Source organism: Puntigrus tetrazona, unplaced genomic scaffold (assembly GCF_018831695.1).
Source record: "Puntigrus tetrazona isolate hp1 unplaced genomic scaffold, ASM1883169v1 S000000223, whole genome shotgun sequence".
Lineage (NCBI taxonomy): Eukaryota > Metazoa > Chordata > Actinopteri > Cypriniformes > Cyprinidae > Puntigrus > Puntigrus tetrazona.
In genome coordinates, this window is record NW_025047891.1 from 29,018 (window position 1) to 48,454 (window position 19,437).

Below are 19,437 nucleotides of genomic sequence, written 5' to 3' on the forward strand. Positions count from 1 at the left end.
CACACACACACACACAAATATACATACACATGCAGACATACACACAAAAACACACGCATACACAGGTATACACCTATACATGCATACACATCATACATGCATGCATTAGTGCTTTGATGCAACCTGTGTTAAAAACGCTATATAAAAGTGATTGATTGAAACATGCATGCATACACACACCTACACACATACACACTGCATATATACGTACACACAGTGCATACACATGTATACATACACACACACACACACACACACACAAATACATACATACACGCATAGGCATACAAACAATTACATATGCATACATACACACACGCATACACAGTGCACACACACAAACATACCTACACGTATACATGCATACATACAAAACACACATACACACAAAAATACATACACGCACCATACATACACAAATATACACACACGCATTTATAGGTTAGTCATACTTGATTGGTTTGGGGAGGGGAGATCTCAAAAAAAAAAAAAAAAAAAAAAAAACCGAAAGAGAGTGAGAGAAGCAGGTGGATTCTAATCGACATCTACCGATTATCGAAAACCATCCAGTTAAAAGTTAAAACTCTCGTAGAAGCGTTTGAGTTCGGTTTAGGTGTTAGATTTCGACTTTTTTCATTATTCGTTTACTCAGAGTAAGATTTAGCGGGTTCAGTCTGAACACGCCGTATTCGAAGTTTGGACAAATTGACTGATTTGTAGTATTAAATAGTATTGTGGGCAGTATCCATCATGGGAAGTGGAAGAGAAGATCAGATAGACCCGTTGAGCCACCGGAAGCGCTCACAGGTCCTCTGACCACGAGGGACGAGGAGAACAAAAAAAAAAAAACGGATAGCGCACGCAGCCACCGGGAGCGTTGGGTGTTCCTCCGGCCGCGAGGGGTGACGAACGACGGTTGGTGAAACTGCCGGACTTGGTGACGATCGAGACAGAGTACGGAATATAGGTACTGTTGGTTGGTTTTAATTTTAGCTTGCTGGAGAGTGAAAAGGCCAATGGCGTTTTGAAGACCACTACGCACTCAAGCCACAAATCAGGCCTGCATCGGGAGTGGGTATGAGGGTGGTTATGGTGCGAGTGGGCCCACAGTTTATATGGTGTTGTGTTTTCTATATCTTAGTAGGGGTGAAACGTTAACGTAATACTCGTGTTTTGTAGTACACCGGAACTTCTCATGTGGATACCTGGTGAATAATCATTTTTATATCCTCTATATTGTTTTTTTTTTTTTTTTTAAACCCTTTTGTTGCATACGGGTATCAGATTACTCATTTAGGAACCTTTAAAATTTCAGCCTCACCTCTGATACCACTTTTAGAGAGATTTTATAGTCGAGAGACAACCAATAAAGAAACCCAGTGCTCCACCCTATAGAGCTTAGGTAAGGACATATCTAAGAGGGCAGGGGCGCTACACAAAGAGGGGGCTTGTCCGGGATTACATCTTCCCCTCCCTGGTACCATTCAGAAGAGAGAAATAAACAAGTGTCTATACCCTTTTTTTGTGCTCTTAACGGCATCTTGTTGAGCCATGTCTCGCCAAAGTAACCCCCGTCTTCAAAGTGATCTTGCTGACTGGTGCAATGAGACTGGGATTGACCTTGCACACGCATTGCTGTTAACAAGTGTACCCCAAGCGAGAGAGACATCACGCATTGAAGTTGCTGAGACTGTGAAAGCTTTTGGAAGAGTGCGCATTCGAGATACAAGATGTGGAGCCACTCCCGCTACCCTATTAGTTCTGTGTGAATGGAGAGAGATTGTAGATCCCACTCGTTGCCCCATGGAACTGAAACCCACCCCTGAGGTGACCTGGATGATAATTACTGGAGTTGAAAGAGACCCAACCACTGCCGTTCCAGCAGGATTTACTGACCGACTCTCCCAGTTTCTTAGGGATGAAGGGAAGTCCATGACTGATCTACAAGCTTTGTTTCCTTCACCGAGTGCCAGCCCTAGTTCTGCTGAGTCCATTCGTGCGATGGGTGATGGGTCCTAGAACACCAAGACCACCAAGTGATAGCAATGCTTACCGCCGTTTGCGTACTTTCTCTGGGACTGTTCCGACACCCAATGGAGAAGAAACCATGGACCACTGGATGGAGCAAGCTAAAATGATGATAACTGAATGTGAATGCTCTGAGAAAGGAGGAGAATTGTCGAAAGTCTGAAAGGGCATGCCATGGAAATCATTAAAAGTTGTCCGTATGTCTAATCCGGATGCCAGCTCAATGCAGTACCTTGATGCCCTCGAAAGTACTTTTGGATCCTCAAGAGTCTGGAGAAGATTTGTATTTTGCTTTTCGGCTTCTTCATCAGTGCCGGAGAGAGTCCCTTTCTGATTTCCTAAAAAAGGATTGAGAAATCCCTGACTAAAGTTGTGCAAAGAGGTGGACCGTCTCCTTCCCAGGTTGACAAAGCCAGAGTGGAACAACTGATTTGTGGAGCTGTCGAATTGGATATGATGCTCTTGCAGTTGAGGTTAAGGGAGAGGAAAGAACACCCACCAACTTTCCTGAGACTTAAATAAGATTCGAGAGGCTGAAGAAATTGAAGTCACTCGACGGAGGTTCACCGCTACTGCAAAATCCATACACCTGCAGGACGAGGGGAATAACTGTCCAGTTTTTGTGCAAGAACTAAAAGCAGAAATTCAAGAATTAAGGTACCAGTTAAAAAGTGACAACTCAAATAGTTTACCAGCATCCTCCATGATGTTAGAATCCAGAAATAAATTAAGACAAACAAGCCCCTCAGATCAAAAAGTGTTAACAAAGGATTCTGAAGTTCAGTCTTTGAGAGAGCAAGTACTTCAGCGGCAAAAACAGTCATGAGCGTAGGTTCAAGTAGTTCTTCTAGTTATCACCAGTTCCCTCAGAGGCATGCTTCAGGCCCGCAGCGACCCAAGCGCTCATGGAACGTGGAAAGTTACCTTTGCTACAGGTGCGGGGAAGAGACTGACCCATTTGGGGAACGATGGGACATACATTGTCTAACCAATGCGTCAGTACTTCCCTTTGCTGATGCTTCTAAGCCATATGTACTTCACGTTGATGCTAGTCTGAAAGGTCTCAGTGCTGTGCTGAATCAGGAGCATCCTGAGGGTCTTCAACCAGTTGCCTTTGCTAGCCAAAAGTTGAGTACTTCGGAGCAGCATTACACCATACACCAGTTAGAATTCCTAGCCTTGAAGTGGGTTGTTGTCGACAAGTTTCAAGACCATTTGTATAGAGCTCAATTTGTTGTGAGAACAGAATCCTCTCACCTATGTACTGACCAGTGCAAAGTTGAATGCAACAGGACATCGATGGTTAGCTGCCCTAGCCACATATAACTTAGTACAAATACTTAGCCAAAGTACAAGCCCAGAAAACAAATCGATGCGCATGTACTATCCAGATATCCTACCCATCATGCCGTGTTTGTCTCTTGGACTGAAACTTCACAGTCTGGAGTCAAAGCGATATGTAAGTTGGCCAGCTCTCCTGGGAGTGACGAATCCGGCTGACTGGTGGACCATCTAGGAATTTCGCCGGATAGAATACCTCCTGTTCACCCTTACCCTTCACTGGCAACGTGTCACCTAGAGCAGTTGACCCATGAAGATCTGAAGGGGTCTCAAGATCAAGAGAGTTAAACCACACACTTTGGCATGTGAATACAGAGTCCTCATCCGAAACCTTGCCTGCACAGGAAAGCATAAACTTCAAAACCGATGGAACTCTTTACCTTACGTGGTCATTGAGAAGTTTGCAGACTTACCCGTCTATAAGAATATGAAGCCTCCATAGAAACACAGATGAGGTGCGTTTATTGAAACCTGGGGACTTGAACCAAGTAGTACAACCACCTGTATGAGAGCTCAAACCATGAAAAGAAAAAAACAAACAGAATAAAGACTGTTGATCAGACTGACGGTGAAAACCAAGAAACTTCGGAGAGTGAGGATGATGATCTCTGCTATAACCACCCAGCAAAGAACCCATACCATGGGTCTACATCACCTCCACATGCGTTGGAACCCAAAACTGTACCTCCTATAGTTGTCCCGGAGCTTATCCAGGAGTATGCCCAAGAGATCCTTAATCAAGTTCCTGAAGTGGAGGAGGATCTGAGTTTAGAAGAGGGAAAAACTGACACAATGATAGTACCCCCTGTGGAACATGGACCAGTGCCTTGTCGTAAATCTCAAAAAGAGAAGGCCAATGATTAAGCAGAGTTATGATGATCTAGGAAGTCCAGCTGATAATCCTTTAACTGTGGTTCATCGTGGGATGGTAGTACACATTGAAGAGCTGTTCAAGACCAAGAAGGTCTGACCCGCTGTATGGTGCAACCCCATGGCCCAATGCCCCCAGTGTGTTACAAACCCCTGCCCTATTGTCAGAACAGTAACTCTGTCCTAAAATATGTCTACTCGCATGAGGGCATGCAATGTTTAGAAGGGGGAGGGTGTAACCCCTGTAAGGGAAGGTTATGTATAGTTCCAGTACCGGTATGTCTAATTTGTGAAAGCTATCTAAGGTGTTGTTGAAATTTAGTTAACATTTATTTCGTTTTTATTCATATTTTTAAGTGTGTATTATGTAGCCTGTAAAAAGTTTTTGTGCAAGTACATGTCCCTTAAGATATTGGGCGAATCTCTAAGGATCGGTTGAGGTGTACTTGAACAAAACATGGTTTTTAACAGCATGTTTGGTTGATTGCTGTTGATTGAAGGTTAATTAGTTAATGCCCGCCTTCTTTATAGGTTAGTCGTACTTGATTGGTTTGGGGAGAGGAGATCTCAAAAAAAAAATCCTGGAGAAAGAAGAAACAGAAAGAGGGGAGTGAGAGAAGCAGGTGGATTCTAATCGACATATACCAATTATTATTGAAAACCATCCAGTTAAAAGTAGAAACTCTTGTAGAAGCGTTTGAGTTTGATTTATTTTTTCAATATTCGTTTACTCGTGGACAACGAATAAGATTTAGCGGGTTCAGTCTGAATACGCCGTATCCAAAGTTTGGACAAATTGACTGATTTGTAGTATTAAATAGTACTGTGGTCAGTATCCATTGTGGGAAGTGGAAGAGGAGATCAGATAGACCCGTTGAGCCACCGAAAGCGCTCACAAAAAAAAAAAAAAAAAAAACCTGATAGCGCACCCAGCCACCGGGAGCGTTGGGTGTTCCTCCAGAGGGACGAACGATGGTTGGTGAGACTGCCAGATTTGGTGATGATCGAGTTACGTAAATATACATATGCACACACACACATAAGGAAAAATTAGGATAGGACAAGACAAAACGAAATAAACAAGTAGGATGAGCCGCTCGCAACTGAAGGGAGCTGTTTAAATCTGCCGGTCGAAGCTCAAACCCAGGTGTAACACTTCAGCTAATCATGACGTCACATCCTGCAAAACAAAATGCATACAAACAGCCAAAAGTACGAATCATACTGGGTTCATAACACCCTCCCCCATATAATAAAAAAGAGAGGGTGTCCAATTATGAAATCAACTTAGCTCTTACCCAGTAACTCCCACTTACTGGAGAAAACCCACCGCTTTGTTGTACTCCCGAAATGCCCTCAGCAACTACAGGCCCTGTAGAAGCAAATTTAAGAAAAGGTAATAAAACAAAACAGAGACAAGTCAACAGTTAAGAGGGATAAGGGGTTCTAGACAATGCATCTGCTACTACATTGTCCCTTTGATGTGACTGATATCAGAGCATATGACTGAAGAAAGAGGCACCAACGAGTCAATTGTTGATTTGGGCACCTCAGAGAGTGTAAATAAGCGAGTGGGTTGTGATCCGTATACACAACCAACGGCTCAGCCACAGAACCAACATACACCTTAAAATTTGCAGAGCCCAAATTAAAGCTAATGCCGCCTCATCCACCACAGAATAATTTAGCTGATACGAGGAAAACTTCTTAGAAAAATAACTAACTGGGCTGTAAATCCCTGTATCATCAGCCTGTAACAATATAGTCCCTGCACCCACATTGCTAGCATCTATACACAAACTGAAAGGGCGATCAAAATGGGGAGCTGCCAATACAGAAGCAGAAACCAGCAACGACTTGGCTGTTTCAAAGGCCTCCTGACAAACAGGAGTCCAGACAAAAGGCAGCCTTTGCTTTCAGTAGGTGCTACAACAGTAGAAAAATTCCTACATAATCCCCGATAGTATCCCACTAACCCCAGAAAACGCATCTGCTCTTTTTTCGGAAACCGGGGTAGGAAAACAAAATCAATGGCTTCAGCCTGGGCACGGATTGGCCGCACACAGCCCTGTCCAACTACCTTACCAAAAGGTATGTCAGTGGCTTTTGCAAATTCACATTTAGCCAGATTAACAGTCAGACCAGCTTCTTTGAAACAAGATAATAGGTCTGCAATACGACTCAAGTGCTGGTTCCATGAATCACTAAACACAACTACATCCAAATATACAGCGACTCCCTGCAACCAAGTTGCAGGTGCATTTCTGAGGCCAAAACTCATGACATAGGAAAATAACCCTTCCGATGTAATAGAAGCTGAAATTTCTTGAGCTCTCTGGGTCAAAAGGAACCTGCCAGTAACCTTTGAGCAAATCAAATTTACTAAGAAGTTTCCGACCCAACTCGGTCAACACAATCCTCAATGCGAGGAAGAGGAAAAGAGTCTGGTTTGGTCACTATTTATTTTCCGATAGTCAGTTCAAAAACGATACGTTCCATCAGACTTACAAGTAAGCAGGGAGAGGCCCAACTAGAAAATGATGGTTGTGCAATGTTATCCAGCATATACTGAACTTCACCTTTAAGATGAAGAAGTTTGTTTCGGGACACCTGATAAAAAAAAATGTTGCCGAATGGGCTCAGCATCCCCCACGTCAATACCGTGCTCCAACCAGTGTGTACGTGAAGGCACGTTACCAAATAGAGACATAACTGTTAATAAGAGCAATCAAGTCAGCACATCTGCTCTCTGGTAAATGGACCAACATTTTATGCAAAGTTTTTAGGAGTCTCTGAATTTTTAAGATGACCCAACAATACTGCATCTTCTGGAAACAAAACTACTCCAATTTCCTCCTCCAACAGAACAGATAAAGCACTTTCAACTAATACAGGTTGGACCACAGTCTTGGCCTCCAAGACTTTGTGAGAATGGCCATAATAGGGCTTCAACAAGTTAATGTGGCACAACTGTGCAGACTTCCTTCTAGCTGGGATAGCAATCAAATAGTTTAAATCAGAAACTTGTTTTACCACCACAAAAGGACCAGTATACTGAGCCTTAAAATGGTGAGCCTTCAACAGGTAACCGAGCCAACACTTGATCACCAGACATGAATTGTTGTTTCTCTGTTCGCCGATCATAAAGTGATTTCATACGTTTCTGTGAAAAACACAGTTGTTCCTTTGCCATTTTACCTGCTTTATAAAATCTACGCTTAAAATAACTTGCGTAGCTTATCACATTTTTAGGTGGTGTACTCTGTCCAGTTATCACCGAGTACAGACAGGGGACACCGAACAGTATGTCTCAAGTCATTGGGACTAAAACCAGTACTTTACATACTTCACATGCTGACAACATTAGCCACGGTAGTCCCTCCTCCCAATCACCTTCCATCTCGGTACAATATGCACCCAGTAATGACTTGAGAGTTTGATGGAAACATTCCCAAGCCCCTTGGCTTTGAGAATAACCACTAGCTTTATTATGATTGATGTGCAATAGTTTCAAAACCTGAGAAAACAAGTGAGAAGTAAAATTAGAGCCTTGATCACTCTGCACAATCTTTGGAATGCAAAAAACAGAATTAAACTGCTTTTAAGGTTTTCACCACCAACTTTGCAGTGATGGTACGAAGGGGATAGGCTGCAGGATACAGAGTCGACACACACATAACCGTGAGCAACCAAGTACTACCCACTACCCAAGAGAATTCCATCTTAGGTTTTTTTTAACCCTTAGCTGACCTGCAAGTTCATCACGAGAGACTTTCAACAAGTGATCAATACTTTTCTGGCACTACCACTTGTATAATAGAGTCTCCTGCAAAGTCAGTACCATGTGGTACCCACTTCCTCACCAACATTCAATCCTGTAAGAAGTAACCCGGAGCAACATGTCTAATTTCTTCAGATAACTCTCTTTAGAGAGAGAAGAACCAAGTGCCTGCTCTTTCATTAAGTCTGAATGGGAAACAGGCAACGAAAATGCAGGTAGAACTACACTTGGATCAGAGGATAACTTTTCCCGAGCAACAGAAGTCATGGACCTAGTTACAGCACACACTGTAAACACCTCATCCATGTTACTTTCATCCAGACCTGAAACGATGAAACCACGGGAGAAGAGGTATCAGCAGGCCAAACCTTGCCTCCCACTAGATTATTTCCCAGTATAATATCCACACCCTTCACCGGCAAAGGAGGACGCACTCCAACTACCTCACAAGTTGCAATGATGGCACTCAAAGATGAAAGTGGCAACATCTTGCAAAAAAATAAATAAAATAAAAAAAAAAAGTTTCCGAGGCTCCTGTGTCTCTCAAAATGGTCACTGGAACTGTGGTCTCTTGCCCAACCATTGACATGACCATAAGTAATAAAAGGTGCATTAGTTCCCATCCATCCAAACCTTCCCTAGACAAGTCAGAAGATTTCAATGCAGGTGCTCCAAGGAGCTTTTCTCCCTTTACTTTTAGGACTGGGCACATACTTCTAGATGACCTTTACCACGACAGTAATTACAGATTAGAGTAGAATTTCTAGGTGTATGATCCAGCTTGTCTTCCAACATTTCATCCCTTTTCCGAAACTCAAAACTACTTATATGCGTCAGAACATAATCATCAGCTAATGTCGCAGCTTTCGCAACTGTCAGTCATCTGCTCATTTACATGTATGTTGCAATATGAGCAGGAACAGTTTTTAAACCATTCAAGCACAATCAAGTTAGTTAAGTCTTCAAATGTGGTTATCTCAGATGCCATACACCAGCGGTTAAAAGCAACGGTGAGCTCCCTAGCAAACTCCACATGAGCCTCATTAACTCCTCTGGTCATCTAGATTTCTGTCGATACGCTTCCAGTACCAACCAGCTTTTAAAACGGCAGCTTTAACAACATCATAGTCTTCACAGTCCGAAAGTGACAGCGCAGAATAAACTTCCTGAGCTTTGCCAGTCAGCACGCATTGTAAAAGCAGTGTGCGCTCTTTACTAGGCCAACGTCTTGCCTCTGCTATCGGTTCAAACAATACAAAGAACGTATCAGGATCTTGTTCATTAAATTTAGGGACTAAACGCAAATTACTAGCAGTATCAAAAATTTGAGAAGCACCATGAAGAGAGTCAGCCGCTATTAAATCCACCTTCCCTTATTATGTCTAAATGATATTTCTGTAGCTCAATATTGGTTTGAGCATTTCTTGTCATTTCACTGTCCACTTCTAATTTCACACACTCGTTCAATCAGTAACATCAGTATTTTTTCCTGTTGCTCAAAAGGTTAAAGTGTTAGTCTAACTTTTATTTTGATTGGCAGCTGACGTTTCCATTAATATACACCGTTCCATCAGCTTCGTTTTAAGCGCATCTCCAACCGTACTGTCCTTTACTCTCTGGTCTGCAATTTCAATTCCATAAATCATCCGTATTTTTTAATAATTGATCTTTCGTAAATGAATCAAGTAAAGCCTCTGAAGGAGAGCTAACAAAATCGATTCAGACATTTTTTCCCCCGTTACAAAAATAAAACGTGTGCTTTACTAATCTCAGCAGGTGGAATAAGTTCCCTTTCCCCATCTCATCAGAAAACCCCCTAACTAACTGGCCCCTAATCTTCATGTGGTTACTGGTGAGGGGTATTGGGGTATGCCCCCGAGACAACTGCTCTACTCACGGTCACCATACAAAAAAAAAAAAAAAAAAAAAAAAACCAACAAAAACAACAAACTTTACATTACACCACTTGTTCCAAAAAGCAACGAGCAGTTACACCTAACAAGGGAACAACACACAATTCAAATTCACCACCGCGGTTGAATTTGTTAAAAATCACTTTCCCTGTTTCCGTAAACAGATCCCCAATCGCGGAAGTCAGCAATTAACTGCCTCTTGTCATAACATACAAAATCCAATGTGGAACTCACTCAAAATAAATGTTAAACACCTCAAAACAATAGCGCTACACAAAAAACATTCCGATTTTACTTTAGGTTAGTAAACATTACCGAAAGAAAACAAAGCGCTTTCCAATTACATAAACAGGATCTTCAAATTTAAAGGACGAGCCCCCATTTGTCACGGCCGGCTCGCAAGCCGCAACAAGAGGAGTCAACACGTTCAAAAAAAAATAAATAAAATAAAAAAAAAAAAAAAAAAAAAAAAAAAACCCACACAACATTTAAATAAGGAAAACTTAGGATAGGACAAGACAAAAAACAAAACTGAAGGGAGCCGTTTAAATCTGCCGGCAGAAGCTCAAACCCAGGTGTAATACTTCAGCTAATCATGATGTCACATCCTGCAAAACAAAAAGAAATACATACAACCAACCAAAAGTATGAACCATACTACTCATAATACATACACACAAATTCTCAAATTTCCTGCACCTTCTCCTTTTGTTTATCCTCAGGTTAGGTAAAGTAAGTCGAGTCTGTCCTCTCTCTCATAAGCATTTAAATCATACTCACAAGACCGGTCCCAGAAGACTCCTCCATGGTCCGTTCTGCTCAGGTCTTGAAATCTTGAGTCTTATGGCAGGCGAGCGTATTGGTTATAATAAATAAGTTAAAAAATTACAAATAAAATACTAAAAAAAAAAATCGTATAATATGTGAGCTCGGTTGCTCGGAGGCGTCGTGGCGAGGCTGTCTGGCATTGTAGAAGCGCGTCACAATTTTAAGTGCAACCCTCCTATATAGACTACAGGTGCAAGTCGACACTTTTTGGGAAAGCCCCATATAGCTGGAGACCTCCCTTTCAAGAACCTCACTATAAAAACACAGCCATCTTAGTCTGCTCTTCTGCAAAGACCCAAGATGTCCTCTTTGCGTCAGGAACTCAGCACTCAACGGTAACATTCCTATTCAACGTTCTTACTAATACATATTTTATCTCTGGCTATACTTCCTTCTACCAATTTAATAAAGTAAATGCAATACCATGTTTACAGTTTATCTATAAATACTTATCAAGTAAAGGAACACAATATTCTGTGTGGTCTCTTCTTGATAAATCCGTAACATCACATTGTGTTCACAATACAAGGCATCAAACAAGGCAAACTGACAAAATTGGGAAAACACGGGTGCTGCCCCTTTAAGAACGTCGTTTTCAGTGGAAAAAGTACTGAAAGACAGGAAAGTGAGAAAGGAAAAAAAAAAAAAAAAAAAAAAAAAAAAAAAGGCCATGTTGTTCTGGTCTAGCTATTGGACTTCTGACGATTTACATAAGTGTTTGATTTAAACGTACATATTCCCAGAGTGGCGAGAATGTTTGTTAAAAATATATGATGTTTGATAATACCATGTAGATTGCCATTTTGGCGATTGCTGTCCTAATGCCTAAAATGTTAATATTTTATGTTTGCGTTTCATTTGTGTAAACATGCTGTTTATGTTGTATTTGGTTGACAGACACAAGTTTGTGATATTACCAAATATAAATGTTTACAGTTTGACCACACATGTACGCACATTTCTAAACGACAAGTCACAAAATAAGGTGTACAGTGTGAGTTCTGCACTACTAGAATAAAAACAAGAAAAAGTTCCAAGTTAAATGTTATCATTTCAAGGGTAATGTAGAAGATTTCTATTCAGTCAAAATATGGATCACATGCTGGCATAGGGGGAAGCCTGAAGTGTGTGGACACAGACAAGTTATCTGTAAAAGGGTCCTCTTTCTTTACCATGTGTTGGGGATGGGGAGCAAGTAAAAGAGCTTTATCATAACATTGTTGGGCCCCCTCTGTCCATTATTGTAAACATAAGGGCAATTGTGGCAAGTGTATACAACACTCCTTAATCTGTATAAAGCACAGCTGAAAAACGCTCGAGGTCTCCTCTGCAGAGAGATACTCTGCTTTATTCTGTTGGTAATAAAATCTCTTTCGGCATCAAAACCCTTTGACTGAGTCTGATTCTCTGTGAGAAAGAAAAGAACCACGACAAACACGAACAGGATTGGAAAGAAGCAGCAGAGTGGAATGCCACTTGGGGTGGACTTTAACGAGCAACACAAACTGTGGCCACCAAAGAAAAAGGTAAGCATTTTTGCTTATATATTTAGTTTGTGTTGTTTGCCGGTCTGCCCTTGGTGGTAAGAACACTTCAAATCTGCTCCTCCAAATTTAGTGAATATAAGAAAAGGCTTTTAATTCCAAAAGAAATGGCTGCATTTGCATCGGTTTTACTGTTGGGAAGGCCTTGCTGGATAGCCTAAAGTGAAACTGGATTGTGTAGGCAGACATACATTGCATGCAATGGACTTTATTGACTGGGCCAGAAAAGGACAGCAATAAACAGGAAACCGATATAGTATAGGAATGATAGGAAGCACGCAGAAGGTCTGTGGCTACTGCCCTATAAAAAGATGGGAGTTATAGGGGACTGAACGGACAGGCTGAAATCCTGCAGCGTACTGTTTTTACTGTAAGGAAGGGAATCAGTGAAAGAGCGAGTATCTGTCTGAAACTGTGTCTGGTTATTTGTCTGTGTATTGGATGGTAAAGGTTTGAAAAGACATTGTGGCATAGGTTTAAAAAAAAAAAAAAAAAAAAAAAAAAAAAAAAAAATTGTGAGTGTGAGTGAGAGCAGGAAAAAAAAAAAAAATAGTAGTAATACAGATTGAATCAAGATCCTTTATATACTTTTGCCTGGTTGATGTCTTTGTGAAAGAAGGTGAGAATTTCTGAAGATCAGGGCAGTAGAACTGAGATCAAAGCATTAAGTTATAGAATATTAAACATTAAGAAATAAGACCAGAAAATAAATTAAAATGAGAAGAAAATTATAAATTAGTTTGAGGAGTTTTGCATACTGAAGTGATTGTAAAGAATATAGAATATTAATTCATAGAAAAGTGAACATGCTTTAGGACACAACAGAAAACAATAGTAGAATAGTTAAGTGGGGAAATGGTAAGTTGAGTTGCTGTATAAAGAAATATAATTTAAGGATTATAAAAGGATTGTAATAACAGGAAAATATGGCACCCACCCCAATGGCATGTTCAAAAAAAAGGATAGGATGCATTAAGAATAAAACGGGCAAGGAAAATACTGAAAAAGACATTTTCTAAACCACCACCATATTTGCCATAAGGAGGACAGTGAATGAAGGAGTTATTTGATAGAGGAAAATGAGAACAAGGCAGAGAACTGATACCACTGGCTGCACAGGGACAATGTCCCCTGGGCCTCACAAGACCTCGAAGGGCTGTCACTCGCCTCCCAGATATCCATGAGGGGGCTGGAAAATGGATCAGGAAGAAAGGAAGAAACTACGGGCAAACTTTAAAGCATTACTGGCTAAAACTGTAGGAGGGGCAAATATGGAAGAACTTCAATTAGCCATGCTGGACAGGGCTGTAAACTACCATAATATGGATGGAACTATTTTTAATGTATTCCGTCCAGCAGTGTGGCAGGCACAGATCTGAATACCCGATTAGACTGGACCCTAAATTGTTAAGGGGTGAAGAGCTGAATGAAACTGAGAACCCAACCGCATATGTCCAAAGACAGCTGAAAAGGTGAAAGCAAGAAACTGAATCCAGAGACCCATTAATGGCAACTCTATTTCGACATGCTGTAATTGATGCTATGCCATCAGCAGTAAAGAGCAGATTGGAAGATGTAGTCTGTTTAAACTCATGCAGTGGAGCAATACAGAGGAAAAATAATAATAATAATAATAATAATAAAAAATTCAAGCTTCAGTAAAGAAAGAAGCAGAACAAAATGTCAGTAACGTCTCCAGCTCTTCTATCAACCATTCAGCCAAGACCACCTACAACAGCCAGGGGCGATGGGATGGAGACAAAAGTCAGCACAAAAGAGGCCAGAGAGGGAGAGGAAGGACTATGCTGGGCATGTGGACAGCCCGGAAATAATAAAATTGACTGTCCCACCTATCCTTGGCAACAGCACCCTCAGAGGGAAGGGGGGGGAATTGGCCGCAGCCTAACCGAGGTACAGTGCAGGGCCCAGCAAACCCTTGGGGAGGTCCCAATCAGGGTTAGACGCGTTTAAATTTACAATATGCCTCGCATCTCCCCTTGTCTGGAAAATTTGCAAAGACAATAGGATTCTAGGGACAAATGCAATTAATTCCAATGACCGCTCCAGTGGGTCTACAAACCAATAATCAAAAGTATAACCATGCCCATCCTGGTCTCAAAACAGACTCCAGTCAATTTGTTAGGAAGAGATGCCTTATGTAAACTAGGGTTACAAATTTGGTGTTCTCCAGAAGGGATATATAGACACAATAGCAAAAGAAAAACAAATGATGATTGCAGAGCCCAAAAACAAATGTTTATTGGCTAGGACAGAGAGCAAGATGCGAGACAGACAAACAACAAGTGGGGAAAGTTTGAGGCTCAGATTCCTGAAGCACAGCTACCAAAATCAGAATTTCATTGCACTGATATGATCCAGAGAGGAGATGGGGGAAAAAAAATAAAATAAAATACAGAAATGTCAGGAAGAAACAAAAGGACAGCAAATTGAAATGGTTTCAGTATATAATAGTAGGTAAACAGGGAGCAGTTTTAAAATGTACCAAAGGGAGAATTAAAGGAGAAATGGTTCCAGGTAACTAATTCCTTCCCATTGCAATACATGTAGGAAAAATTTGGGAAGTAAAAGATATAGGACCAATGATGAGAAAGGCAGAAAAGCAAGTGGGAACCAGAGCATCCATTGATTTTTCATTCAACACAGATTACATAAAAATGGTATGTGCAACCAGATAGCAGTATTAATAGAACCTCAACCTCAATTTGATTACATGATTCGAATACAGCAACAGGCAGGTGCCTATGAACAATCAATGTGGCACCAAAGAGGAGCTTTATTTAAAAAAAAAAAACCCACACACACCAAAGGACAAATTGTTGCACCAACTATGCTTTTGAATATTCTCATTACAGATGCGCATGGTTTTGACCATTGCGCGAAGGGGGGGAGATCAGGAAAATTAAACAGCAAGGACATTGTTCTCCATATTTACATGGAATGGTGGATGACTTTGTCCACCTGTGAAATCTGTGCCAAATACAATGTGAGGAAAGGGATCGCAACACCAATAGGCGTCTCGTAATGGACTATGCGGATATGATAAAGAGACTGCAGGGCAAGAGATATGCTTGTCATAAGACAGATTTAGCATGTGGGTGGAGACCGTACCATCAGCAGATCTGGGAGCAGGAACAGTAATCAAATTTCTAACAAGAGAAGTAATTCCTAGGTTTGGGATACCATCAGAAAAGTTCAGACAATGAGTCAGTGTTCATAAAAGTATTGCAACAATTGAGGATTTAAAAAAAAAAAAAAAAAAAAAAAAAAAAAAAAAAGCCCAGAGAGGAAACCGAAGACAGCATGTCCAGGGGTTCCAGGCGACCAAGTATATCTGAGGGTATTCCGTAGGAAACAGAATGAGCCCAGGAGAGAGGCACCCTACCAAGTGGTGAGAGCTACTCTGACAGCAGTTCAAGTGGAAGGAAGCACGACATGGTACCATCTAAACCACTGCACTAGAGTTCCAAAGGAAAGGACGGAAAGAAAGAAACATGCAGGCAGACCATACAGGAGAAAGTGAGGAGCAACTAGAGACAAAAGATGGAAGGCAATCAGACACACAAAAACTCAAAGGATTCTTAAGGAATAAATTCTCCTGTTCAACGCACAGGAAAAGAATGAATGAGTATATCTGAAGACCATTTTGTCTAATGCCTCTAATAATGCAAGTTCAAACTCCCCCAGCAGAAGTCAAGCTGACTTCCCTTCAATTACATTTTCAACCTTTGAACAACAATAATAATGATATCAAAATCATAGACCCCAGGACAACCAAGTCTCGTAGAAATGCTGATGACCCATTTTAAGAACATTAATTGGTAATGCTACTGTTAAACAAATGGAAATGAAAAAAAGTCCCAGATAAGAAAATTACAGAAAAGAACCTAGAGGAATATTATGAAGAACGGCTAAACAAACTGAACCCAAGTGAGCAAATTCTGGATAAAAGTTCCAGTGCCTCAGATGAGAAAGAAGAGGTGTAAAGAGGAGCCATACCCTGGGTGTAAGTGCTAGCCCAACCTCTGCCCATGGGTGGCCCTCTACGATGCGTAAAGTGTCTCCAGAGTTCTGCGGCATAATCTAGGCATTGGTAATAAATCTATATGATACATTTAGTCACTATGTAGTGTTAACTGATGAGACTAAATTGTGAAGTTTACCACTCTGGGTAGAGAAACATGAAAGGGAGACTTAAGTCTCAAAGGGGGAAAAATGTAGAAGATTTCTATTCAGTCAAAATATGGATCTATCAAGTGTAATCAATGTAAACCTAGTCGTGTACATGTCATGGGACTCCATTAAAATCATGCCTCAGACACATGCTGGCATAGGGGGAAGCCTGAAGTGTGTGGACAGACACAAATTATCTGTAAAAGGGTCCGCTTTCTTTACCATGTGTTGGGGAGCTAGTAAAAAGAGCTTCTTTCTTTATCAAACACAAATCTGTATAAAACACACATCCGAAAAACACTCTGGAGGTCTCCTCTGCAGAGAGACACTCCATTACCAACAGAATAAAGCAAAGTCTCTTTTGGCATCAAAACTCTTCGACTGAATCTGATTCTACGAGAGAAAGAAATGAACCATGACAGTAACATACACAGAAAAGGAACGCTATCTAAATCCGTGGACCTTCTTTAAATGTAATATTTCATATCCAAAACTACACATGAACAACCTTAAAAATGAACCGAATCACTCCTTTAGCAAACAGTGTGGTTGAAGATTTGACAAACATTTCAGTCAAAAATAAATTACACATACAGTACTTAACAGAGGTCACCCCTTCAGATAAGTATCACTGAATAAGGTTAGTGTGGATCAATCCCCAAAGATTTACTGATGGCTTCACAAAAGGTTTTGAAATCAAAGGAACACTTTACACAAGTTTATCCAGCAAGAGTTGAGCATCAAACCATACCAAACACGGAGGGAGGGGAAAAAAAAAAAAAAAAAAAAAACACACACACACACACCACCACATTAAATGATATTATAAAAAGGAAAGAAAACCTTGTTATTCAAACAATTCATCATCCGTAAATACCACATCAAATCTAGCGCAACTCTGCATCAACATTAGTGTGCTCCTTGGAATAAGCAATGAGGGAGAAACAAAATGCAAAAAAAGAAAAACTAGTCCGCCCAAAAGGTTGTTACAAATTAATTTGGCCTATTACCAATTTAAATACCTGGGTGAAAAAAAAAAAAAAAAAAAACATTCAAACCATAAAATAAGTTTAAAAGAAAAACAGGAGCAACAAATGGGCTCCGTAGAGCTGGAACACATAATACAACACCTTTATTTAACGTTAAACATAAGATACATCAGACTCCTACCCTTATAAAGAATCCAAAACGGCATATACAAATCCCTCGCCTATGAGCCGTAAGTTTCGTAGAACTGAAAAGCACATATTAAACATAATATTCTTGCTAAAACACACCACATTTTAAAACACTCAATCTCAATCCGAGTCATACCCGTCTCCTGCGTCCAAAGACATCCACCTGCGAACCACGAGCAAACAAACAGGCGAAGTATCAGTCTATTTCCGGCCAGGAAGAAAAAAAAACACCTGCCGTTCTCGTTCCTACCATTGATCTTTTATACCTAGCTAACCACACCCCTTCATTCATAATTTCACTCCTCAGACGTCACCTGACACACATAAATTGCATGACTATGCGATCGCTAATTGAAAAACGTCGAAATATTACAGGCCACACGTAAACCTTCGCAAAACCAACATTTGATATATTCTGTACATGATCTTCTTATCTTCCGTCCATGTAAAGTGCTGATTTAATCCTCATGTTTACATATTAATTGCTTGCAAAAAGGCCACCACTCACATCTTTCGCTTTAATACACACACACACACACACACAGAGGCAAACACGTCTCATGTCGCGTCTTTCACTTTAAGACACACACACACGAGCACAGACGCAAGAACGCACACACAAGGGAAGTGGAAGCGAGTTTAATCGCTAGGCTTCATAGAGCTGTTCATGTAGTGGATTTGTCGAACGGCCATCTCCATGTTCACTTGCCTTTGCTGTGTTTTGTCTAGTTGAATGGGACTCAGCACGTTTTGCAGACGATGCTCAGGCAGAGCACGTGCGCTTTGAAACGAGGGCGAAAGGATTTGAGCAGTGTTTTTTTCGGCTTGCTTTGTTTTTTTGCGCGTGGATCGTTGTCTTTGCTTGACAATTGGTCCCCGTCACCGTGAAGGAAATTCAAACGCTTGGTCTCCGTGGGGGGAGTGTGTGTGTGTGTGTGTGTGTGTGTGTGACTTCTAGTAAGCTGGCTTGAATCCGTTCAGTGCTTAGGTTTAAACAACCAGCCGTCTCATAAGGGTACAAGGCTCTGTCCTAATTAGTGCTCCTTGCATAGCATACAGCAACTACTCCATTAGGAGGCATCCGGAACAGATGCCCGAGCCACCTCAACTGGCCTCTTTCGATGTGGAGGAGCAGTGGGTCTACTCCGATCTCCTCCCGAGTGACTGAACTTCTCACCCTATCTCTAAGGGAGCGCCCAGCCACCCTACAGATGAAACCCGTTTTGGCCGCTTGTATCCGGGATCTCATCCTTTCAACAAGATACTTAAGACCCCAAGATACTTAAACTCCACCTGAGGCAGGAACTCCCCACCAACCTGAAGCGGGCAAGCCACCCTTGTCCGGCTGAGAACCATGGCCTCAGACTTCGAGGTGCTGATTCTCATCCCAGCCGCTTCACACTCAGCTGCAAACCACCCCAGCGCACACTGTAGGTCTTGGCCAGATGCAACCAACAGGACAACATCATCTGCAAAAAGCAGAGACGTTATCCTGTGGTCACCAAACCGGACCCCCTCTGGCCTCCTGCTGTGCCTAGAAATCCTGTCCATAAAAATAATGAACAGGACCGGTGTCAAAGGTCAGCCCTGTGGGAGTCCAACATGCACTGGGAACAAGTCTGACTTAATGCCGGCAATACGAACCAAGCTCCTGCTCTGATCATACAGGGATCGGACAGCCCTTAGCAATAGGCCCCTTACCCCGTATTCCCAGTTCCTCCCAATCACACCCCTCCAGGTGTCGCTAGCATTACCAACGTGAG

The 19,437-nt window shown here is 41.4% G+C and overlaps 1 long non-coding RNA gene across 1 annotated transcript; it reads right to left on the reverse strand.

Annotated features, from left to right (window-relative positions):
* Window positions 1-5,183: 5,183 nt before the first annotated feature.
* On the reverse strand, window positions 5,184-17,984 carry LOC122333180. The gene is made up of 3 exons (XR_006248597.1): window positions 17,811-17,984; window positions 5,556-5,611; window positions 5,184-5,419 (listed from the first exon to the last, which is right to left on the reverse strand). It is a non-coding gene; the product is annotated as an uncharacterized LOC122333180 (long non-coding RNA).
* Window positions 17,985-19,437: the final 1,453 nt, after the last annotated feature.